This window comes from Pistacia vera, unplaced genomic scaffold (assembly GCF_008641045.1).
Source record: "Pistacia vera cultivar Batoury unplaced genomic scaffold, PisVer_v2 Contig551, whole genome shotgun sequence".
Lineage (NCBI taxonomy): Eukaryota > Viridiplantae > Streptophyta > Magnoliopsida > Sapindales > Anacardiaceae > Pistacia > Pistacia vera.
In genome coordinates this window covers 554,826-563,576 of record NW_022196392.1, presented here as the reverse complement: position 1 = coordinate 563,576, position 8,751 = coordinate 554,826, and positions in this window count along the sequence as shown.

Below are 8,751 nucleotides of genomic sequence, written 5' to 3'. Positions count from 1 at the left end.
CAATCTAAGAAGGAACGACCAAGAAGCACGATTGCTTCTCTAGCCCATTCCATATGAACGACTTTGTTCCATCAACTCGTTTATAACTTTGGAATCTTTGCACATTTTACAATCTGAAGAGGAACAGTCGTTCCATGAGAGGAATGCCCATTCCAAGTTGAAGTCAAGTTTTTGGACTTAGAATTTTCAAGCTCAAGTCAAGGTTGTGGAATTCAAGCCAAACAAGAACGACCTCGACGAATGTCGTTACCAAAATTCATCAAGTCATTCCAGGAAGGAACGACACAATTCCAGGAAGTCGTTCAAAGCTCTGGAATTTTTAGACATCAAGAGATCAAAGAAGGAATGTCCATTCGTGATAGGGGAGCAACCATTCCATGTAGGGGAACGATCATACCAAACCCTAAATTTCAAACAAAAGTGACCGTTGGTGTAAGGAGCTCCCGTTCATGTGTTAGAAAGCCCGTTCCTCTAGGTTCGACAATTTTATGGGAGTGCATTAAATGTAGCAACAACTATAATTTACTAAGGGTTGGTGAAGCCTTTGAAAGGGCGATTTATTTGCAAGAAAACAAGAGAGAGAACAATGTAATATCCAACTTGATAAAAACCAATCTCTCATTTTACTAAAACTAATATCTTTAGAGAAAAACTTTGAAACCATTGTGTATTAGCCTAGCTTAAAGGCAATCATTCACAAAACTTTTTATCACATTGTTGGGTGAAATCCTGTAGGCGAAATTATGTGAGAACTATTGTATTGGCGAAATCTGATTCTAGTGGAATTTCAAGGACATTTGCCTTGAAGAAGAGGATGTGGGAGGTGTTAGGAAAAGATCATACATGGCAGCAGAAACAAAAATTATTTAAACATTATATATCGTTCCTTTGAACCAAGATCAGGGCACAAATTTACAATTTATACAACATATTAAAATCTGCAGTAAAACAGCTCAAGGTTAAGAAACCATACCCACGTTTGGAGGCTCCTCCAATTTGTTTCGGAAAGGGTTTCGCTACCGACCCAAGTGTAGGATCGAACCAATGTAGTCCACACGAAGACAACCTCAACCTTAAGGAACTAAAGAGGGATTTGCTAGATCCTCTTTAGCCTTTAAGAACCAAGATGAAAATCAAATGAAATATTTTCTTCAAGCAAAAGAAATCTGGCGTGAGAGAGAAGAAAAAGGGCCGGAATATTTTGCTTTCAATGAATGAATGAATTAATATAATAATTCACAAAGTGTTGCACTTATATAGTGCAGAATTTGCCCTATTCCATCATGGAATGGGCTTGGGCTCCAACCCAAACACCCATTGTATCCAAACAGCCCTTTTAAGATATTTTAATTTTAATTATTATTGTTATTTCAATTAAATTCTATTAATATATATATTTCATATATTAACATTTAACAATAACAATAACTCATTTAAATATATGCGAACACATATTTAAATATAATTTCACTTATTTAATTTAATTAACAAATTAAATAAAGGCTACGACCTCAGCAAATTTAATTACATTGTGAAATTACCAAAATACCCTTTCGCCTAAAAAGACGAAAACGCCCTTCTTATAAACTGGTTCTAAAATTATCTTCTATGTGTGTGACCCATGGGCTCCTTATCATACCGACAGTGTATAGTATCGTGATTACCAATTACTCCTCTCACTACACACAGACCAAGATTGGCCCCTAGCAAGGCATCATGGCCACCCGATAGATTCGGATTCAGCGAAGCAGCTACCTATCAACGATATGGTTACCGTGCAATCTAATCCTTTCATCAAACGTTATCTCGACGAGACTGGGGCATAGAAATAGTGTCAACCTCGGTTACTTTCGATATTATGTATTCAGTTACTGGACCAATGACCTGAATTATAAACTGGATAGAGCAACAACTCAATCCTACTGTGGCCACAGTTTTAGTGTCATTGTCATTTACTGTTGCATCGTGAGATAACTTCTCCTGTACCCAGGAGTGATGAATCCTCTGTCTATCCACTATAGTCTTGATACACTCCTTAATGCAGCCAATCACCACCGTATTGACAGCTCTGAATAAAACTGCGTTAGGCTAGTGTCAAACTACACCAATCAGTGCACAAGGCGCTCCGGTGATCTCAAGTCTAAGGATCACATGCACCACTATTCGTTAGAGGATTTGTTCCATAGATACTGGGGTTACCATCCATAAGGAATCCTCTGGCGGGTCAGTCTAGTGAACTTGCCTACAAGCACCCATGTGTTGCACCAGGTTGTCACTAAACAACCTTGACAAGTGAGATCAGTCACTGTCTTTCGACAGAGTCGTTCAACACTATGATAGCCTTACCGTATTGTCTATGCCCTTACTTTAGAACAATACTAGGGTTACGTACGTTTCTAGAATGGCCACCATATGTGCTCATAGGGTTCTCACTATCAAGATTTGAAACACTTGATACCCTCGTCACAGTTCTACCATTCTAAGGACATATATCAATACACAATAATGATTTGCGTGATATAGAATAAAATGTCTTTTATTGATCAATGAACATTATTACAAAGAGTCAATTCTACAATAATTGATTGGCTCTAGGGCATCTACTCTAACAAGAGGCTCATGATCAAAGCTCCAAACCACAATAAAAATCTTTAAGCATTTCTCTTCTCTCTACTCATTTATTATTTGTTATTATTGCTTATCATTGAAGTTATTTATTTTTCATATCTTTGGGGGAATTTGCCATATTAGGGTCTTACATATTAAAACCTTGTTAAGGAATATTTTCTTAAGACTAAATTTTGTTGATTTGTTAGAGTGAATAATAAATTATCAGAGTTAATTCTAGAGAAAGTCATGGAAGTTTATAAGTTTTGTTGGATCTCATTGTGTGTGACATCTCTAAAGATGTGAGAGATTATTCTCTTATAAAATATGACATACGAGAGTAGATACATCAACTTGAAAAAGGTATGGAAGATTTGCTTTTGTATATTAGTTTACTTTTTAAGTTGAGTCTTGTGTTTTTTAGTCCTGTCTATTTAAGATTTTTAGTCCAATGTATATAGATCTTGTGTGAAAAAGTTTTTCTTTATTTTGTGAAATGTGAATAGAAAGGTTTCATGTAGGGGTGAGCGGTTCCGGGTACCCTGCACTTTTCGGGGGAACTAGAACCGGAACCGCACAGTGCAGGTTCTTCAATTCAAGGAACCGAAACCTAAAATGCAGGTTCCGGTTCCTTTCCCGGGTACCCTATAAAAAATTAATTACCCCCCTATTAGTTTAAAAAATGATAAAAATACTTTAAAAGTTTACAAATATACCCCTAAAAAATTTTGATTATTCATTCATTTGTGTCCAATGTAACTCATAACCTGTAATCTCTAGGTAACACTTGAATTCAATCAATTCATCACAATTCACATAAAAAAGTCGTCAATCAAAACCAAAACACAACAATTATTCATCACAATTCAAAATTATAATGTAATGTTATAATTATAAGTGATCATACTAAATGTAATGTTATAAATACTTATAATTATTTAAGTAGTATTTAACAATAATGTAATGTTATAATCAATTAAATTTCTAATAATTTAATTAATTACTTAGTTTAATGTTTATAATATAATGTCATAATTAATTAAGTAATATTTAATTGTGTAATATTATAATTAATTAAGTGATCATACTACAATGTAAATTGTAATGTTATATTAATAAGTAATATACTATTTAATTATAATGTAATATTATATTAATTAAATTGTTAATCATATTTAAGTATTGTAATATTGTTTATAATAGAATGTTATAATTAATTAAGTAATCATATTATAAATTTATATGTAATGTTATAATTAATAAAATTCTAATCATTTAATTAAGTATGTATAAATTAGTAAATTACTAATGTTTATAATATAATGTTATAATCAATTAAGTAATCATTTAATATTTTAATTATGTAATGTTATATTAATATATGTCATACTATAATAGTATATGTAATGTTAATATGTTTATATAAATTAAGTAATCAACTAAAAATCTATAATAGTATTATAATTAATTAAAGTTCTAATCATTTAATTAATATACTAATGTTTATAATATAATGTTATAATTGATTAAGTAATCATATTATAAATATATAAGGTAATGTTATAATTAATTAAATTTTATCATTAATTAAGTAATGTAATAATATAGTAAATTATAATGGTAAATATAATGTTCTAAACATAACTGATTATGTAATCATTTAACTAGTAATGTTATAATTAAGTAAATGATCATAATATAATATATATAATAATGTTATAATTAATTTAGTAATATTTAACTAATGTATGTTTAATTAATGTTTATAATGTAATGTTCTAAGGTAATGTATAATTAATTAAATTTCTAATCATTTAATTAAGTATTGTGCTAATGTTTATGTAGTAAATTAGTAATTACTAATGTTTATAATATAATATCAAACTCAATCAAAAAAGTAATTATTAATTATGTAATGTTATAATTAATTATGTGATCATACTTAATGTAAGTGTATAGTGAATTAAATAATCAGATTATAGATTTAATGTAATATATAATTTATTTAAATTTTAATCATTTAATTAAGTAATGTATAAATAATAATATAGTAATATATATGTTTATAATGTAATGTTATAATTTATACTAATTAAGTATCATTTAACTATGTAATAATATAATTAATTAAGTGATCATAATATAATGTAATGTATAATGTATAATTTAATTAAGTAATATTAACTATAATGTAATTTTAATTAATTAAATTTCTAATCATTTAATTAAGTAATCATTTGTTTATAGTAATGTTATAATTATGTTTATAATATAATGTTATAATCAATTAAATAATCATCTAATTAGTAACGTTATAATTAATTATGTAATCAACTAATCATATTATAATGAAATATTGAAATGTTACAATGAATTAAGTAATCATACTATAAATCTTTAATATAATATTATAATTTGTGTATAATAGAATTTATAATTAATTAGTATCATTAATTATAATGTATGTTACAATTAATTACGTAATCGTATTATAAATTTATAATATAATGTTGTAATTAATTAAATTTCTAATAATTTAATTAAGTAATCATACTATAAATCTTTAATGTAATATTATAATTATTAATTTTTTAATCATTTAATTAAGTTTGTACTAATGTTTATAATAAAATGTTATAAATGAAAGTAATTATACTATAAAACTATAATGTAATGCTATATTAATTAAATATCTAATTATTTAATTAAGTATATACTAAATATATAACTTATAAGTCAATAATTAAGTAGTAATCGATTAATGTAATGCTATAATTAATTACTATAAATCAATTAAGTAATGTTATAAAATTATATTATAAGTAATCATTTAACTATAAGAAGTTATAAACATAATTGATTAAATATGATATTTAATTAGTAATATTAAATATTAATGTTTATCAATCTATCATATATAATTATTATTGCTAATTTCTATAAATATACTTAGAACTTGATAATTGAAGTAAATAACTAAATATATTATTATTCAATCAAATATACTATTTTGTTCAAAAATAGTTCTTTTAACAACATTAAAAATTTAAACACTTTTAATTGGACCATAATTCAATTATTCACTTAATTAATGAAAAATTTATATTAATATATTAAAGTTTTTAATATGGTGTAATTTATATGTAATAAGTATATTGTATTGTATATTTATTTAATTAGGTTATTCTAAAAATTTAATTTTTTCTATTTTAAATTTTTTTATATGTAAAATAATAGAAACTCCATTATTCACATTTCACAAATATATTCATTGCAGTCAGGTTCCAAACAGGTTCCAAAATAGGTTCCAAATGGGACATGTTATAGGTTCCAAACAGGGTACCCTTTTTAGGTTCTTTCCAGGTTCCGGTTTCGGTTTTGGTTCCTCGCACACAAGAACCGGAACCGCATAGTGTCGATTCCAAAAAATTGGAACCGGAACCTACAGCACAGTACCAGTTCGGGTAGGTTCCGGTTCTGGTTTCGGTTCTACCCGCAGGTTCCGGTTCTACCCGTACCCGTGCTCACCCCTAGTTTCATGTAGTGAAAATGATCTTCAAGTACATCCAAACAACAAGTTGGAATTCGCTATAACGAAAATGCAAAAACTTGATTTCCTTTTAGATTGAGAAGAAACGATAGAGAGAAACAAACAAATCAGCCTATATGGAACATTTGAAAAGAATTTCAAATAACAATCCCATATTACTAGGGCTGTTTGGATGGGGAATTAGTAATTGGGATAATTTTTTAATGAGCATATGACGATGTTTGGTTGATTTGTAAAAAATTATTCCCAGAATTTTTTAGACAAACAATGGCATTTGGGGGGAAGTTGCGGGAATATTATTTTTTTTTTTGGGGGGGGGTATGGTAGGTCCAATTTGTGTTCCCGTTGCAAGTGAGCATTTGGTCCAAATAACTTATATTTGTTAAGATTTACAAAACACCCAATTCACTCATGCAAACCCTTTTTTCATCACTTTTTAAATTTTTTGGGCGACATTGCCCTTGGTATTTTCATTATTTACAAAAATGTCATTGTACCCAAAATTGGCCACCACCACTAGCTATCGTTGACCGCATTCGGAGGTTGCCGAAAGTCATCATAATGGCGTAAGGGTTTTGGTTGTTTGCCAAATAGAATATTTAAAATTTTTAAAAACCCAAAACAGTTGGTAAAGATTTTGAACAGATTGTGAACCGTAGGTGATGAGTTCAAGTGAGATAATGTCAAGCCAAACCACAATTGCACAAAACAACTCTCAGGATTTTCAACCAAAGCTATATTCACCATCCACAATCTCGGCTAACCCAACAACTATAACTAAACAACAATACACAATATGAAAATGAAGATAATGGCTAATAGAATCCAAGGCCTAAAGGTTACACCACCAGCCAAGGAGATCCACCACTAACCCTTAGCAAAAGTTGGATAAAGGAGAAGAATACTCTTGAGAGCAACCAAATTTCATTCATCAAGTCTGAGTTTTATATAAGACCTTACAAAAGTTGCCCTAATTATAAAAGATCTAAGCCATCCATGTGGCATAAAGCAACCCTAAGTAATAACAACCATACATTTAGCGGCCTATGGAGATTTTGAAATTCAAAAGCGTTCAAATAACCTAGGAAAATACAAATAATGAATAATATAAAATAAAAGAAGTCAATCCTAAGAGAAATCAAAGAATCGTGTGACTTTTCTCATCGAGTAAGGGACAATGAGCCATCCAACATTTCAACCTTGTCTATGCCAAATCGGGAAAGAGTGTGGCAGCCCCATGTTTTCTTGTCTCCCTTGCATTTAATGCTTCCACATTGCCAAATAATCTTTCCTTTAGACTCTCATTTTGCCGCCCAAACTACCCGGTATCATCCCATGTGATGAGATTAATCCCAAGTAAAGGATTAAAATGCACAAATTGGGCCAGATTTGTCTTGGAGAAACGAACTTCATCTTGGGCTATCTTGCTTCCTTGGGCCGAGACATCACTAAAGGCTTGATTCCCATGGGCCGAGATATCACAAGCTTTATCCCCTTGGGCTGAATTGTTACAAGTGTTCTTAGCATACATGATGGGCTTATTTGCATAAGATTGCTCTTTTGGTTATTTTTTATATTCAAAATAAATTTAAATTTAAAAAAACTAATAATTGGACTTAGTAGTTAGTAGGACTCAAATAATACCAGGCATTAGCAAAAGAAAAATTATGTTCATCAAAGTCACGTACAAATTCAACTTCATGAAGAACAATGAAATTCTCTTTGTTCATTGTTAATTAGGTTGATAGATAAATGAGTTGAACTATTGACACCCTTCAAATGGACTAAGGAAGCCACATTTATTAGGACACCCCATTTCAAAGTTTTATAATTAAATATTTTTCTTTTGGCATCCTATAAATTTCATAGATACCCTTCATTCTATTTTTTTTTTAATATTTTAAAAGAGTAATATTTCATTCTCTTCACTTATGCTATACATCATGATTATTCCTAAAATAAAATTTTAGATAATTAAATTAAAAAGTTTAGAAAAATTAAAGCTAAAAACATTCCTTACAAATAATCCCAAGAACATAATATAGTAAAATAAAAAAAATTAATTAATAAATTTAAATAATTACCAATACTTTATATTGCTTACAATAAATTAATATGTGAAGCAATTAGAAGCTTACAATTTTATATTGCTTATCCTATTACAAATCTTGTTCCTACGTTAAACTATATTTTTGTCCTAAGAATGATTTGAATAACATAAAAAGAAATATAAGGTTTATGAGATATCAGTGGGATGTCAAAAGTATTTGTAAAGAGTAACAATTGAAAGTTAATTTTAATAATTTAATATCAGAGATAAATTTATCATTATAAAATTTATTAAAAAGTGAAATGATTAGTGAGGTGTCAATAGATCCATTCTAGATGAATTCATGAGAAATGATTTTTAGCCTCCACCGTTTTCTTCTTTAGCCCCTATCTTCTACTTTAAGTGTGGGTATAATTGTAATAAAAAATATTTCCTCCATACTTCCATTCAAAGCTTTGAATTTGCAATTAAAAGAAATTTAGAACAATGATAATTCATAATTTCACAAGTTAATGTTTTTTCCTTACATTTTCAAATCTCATAT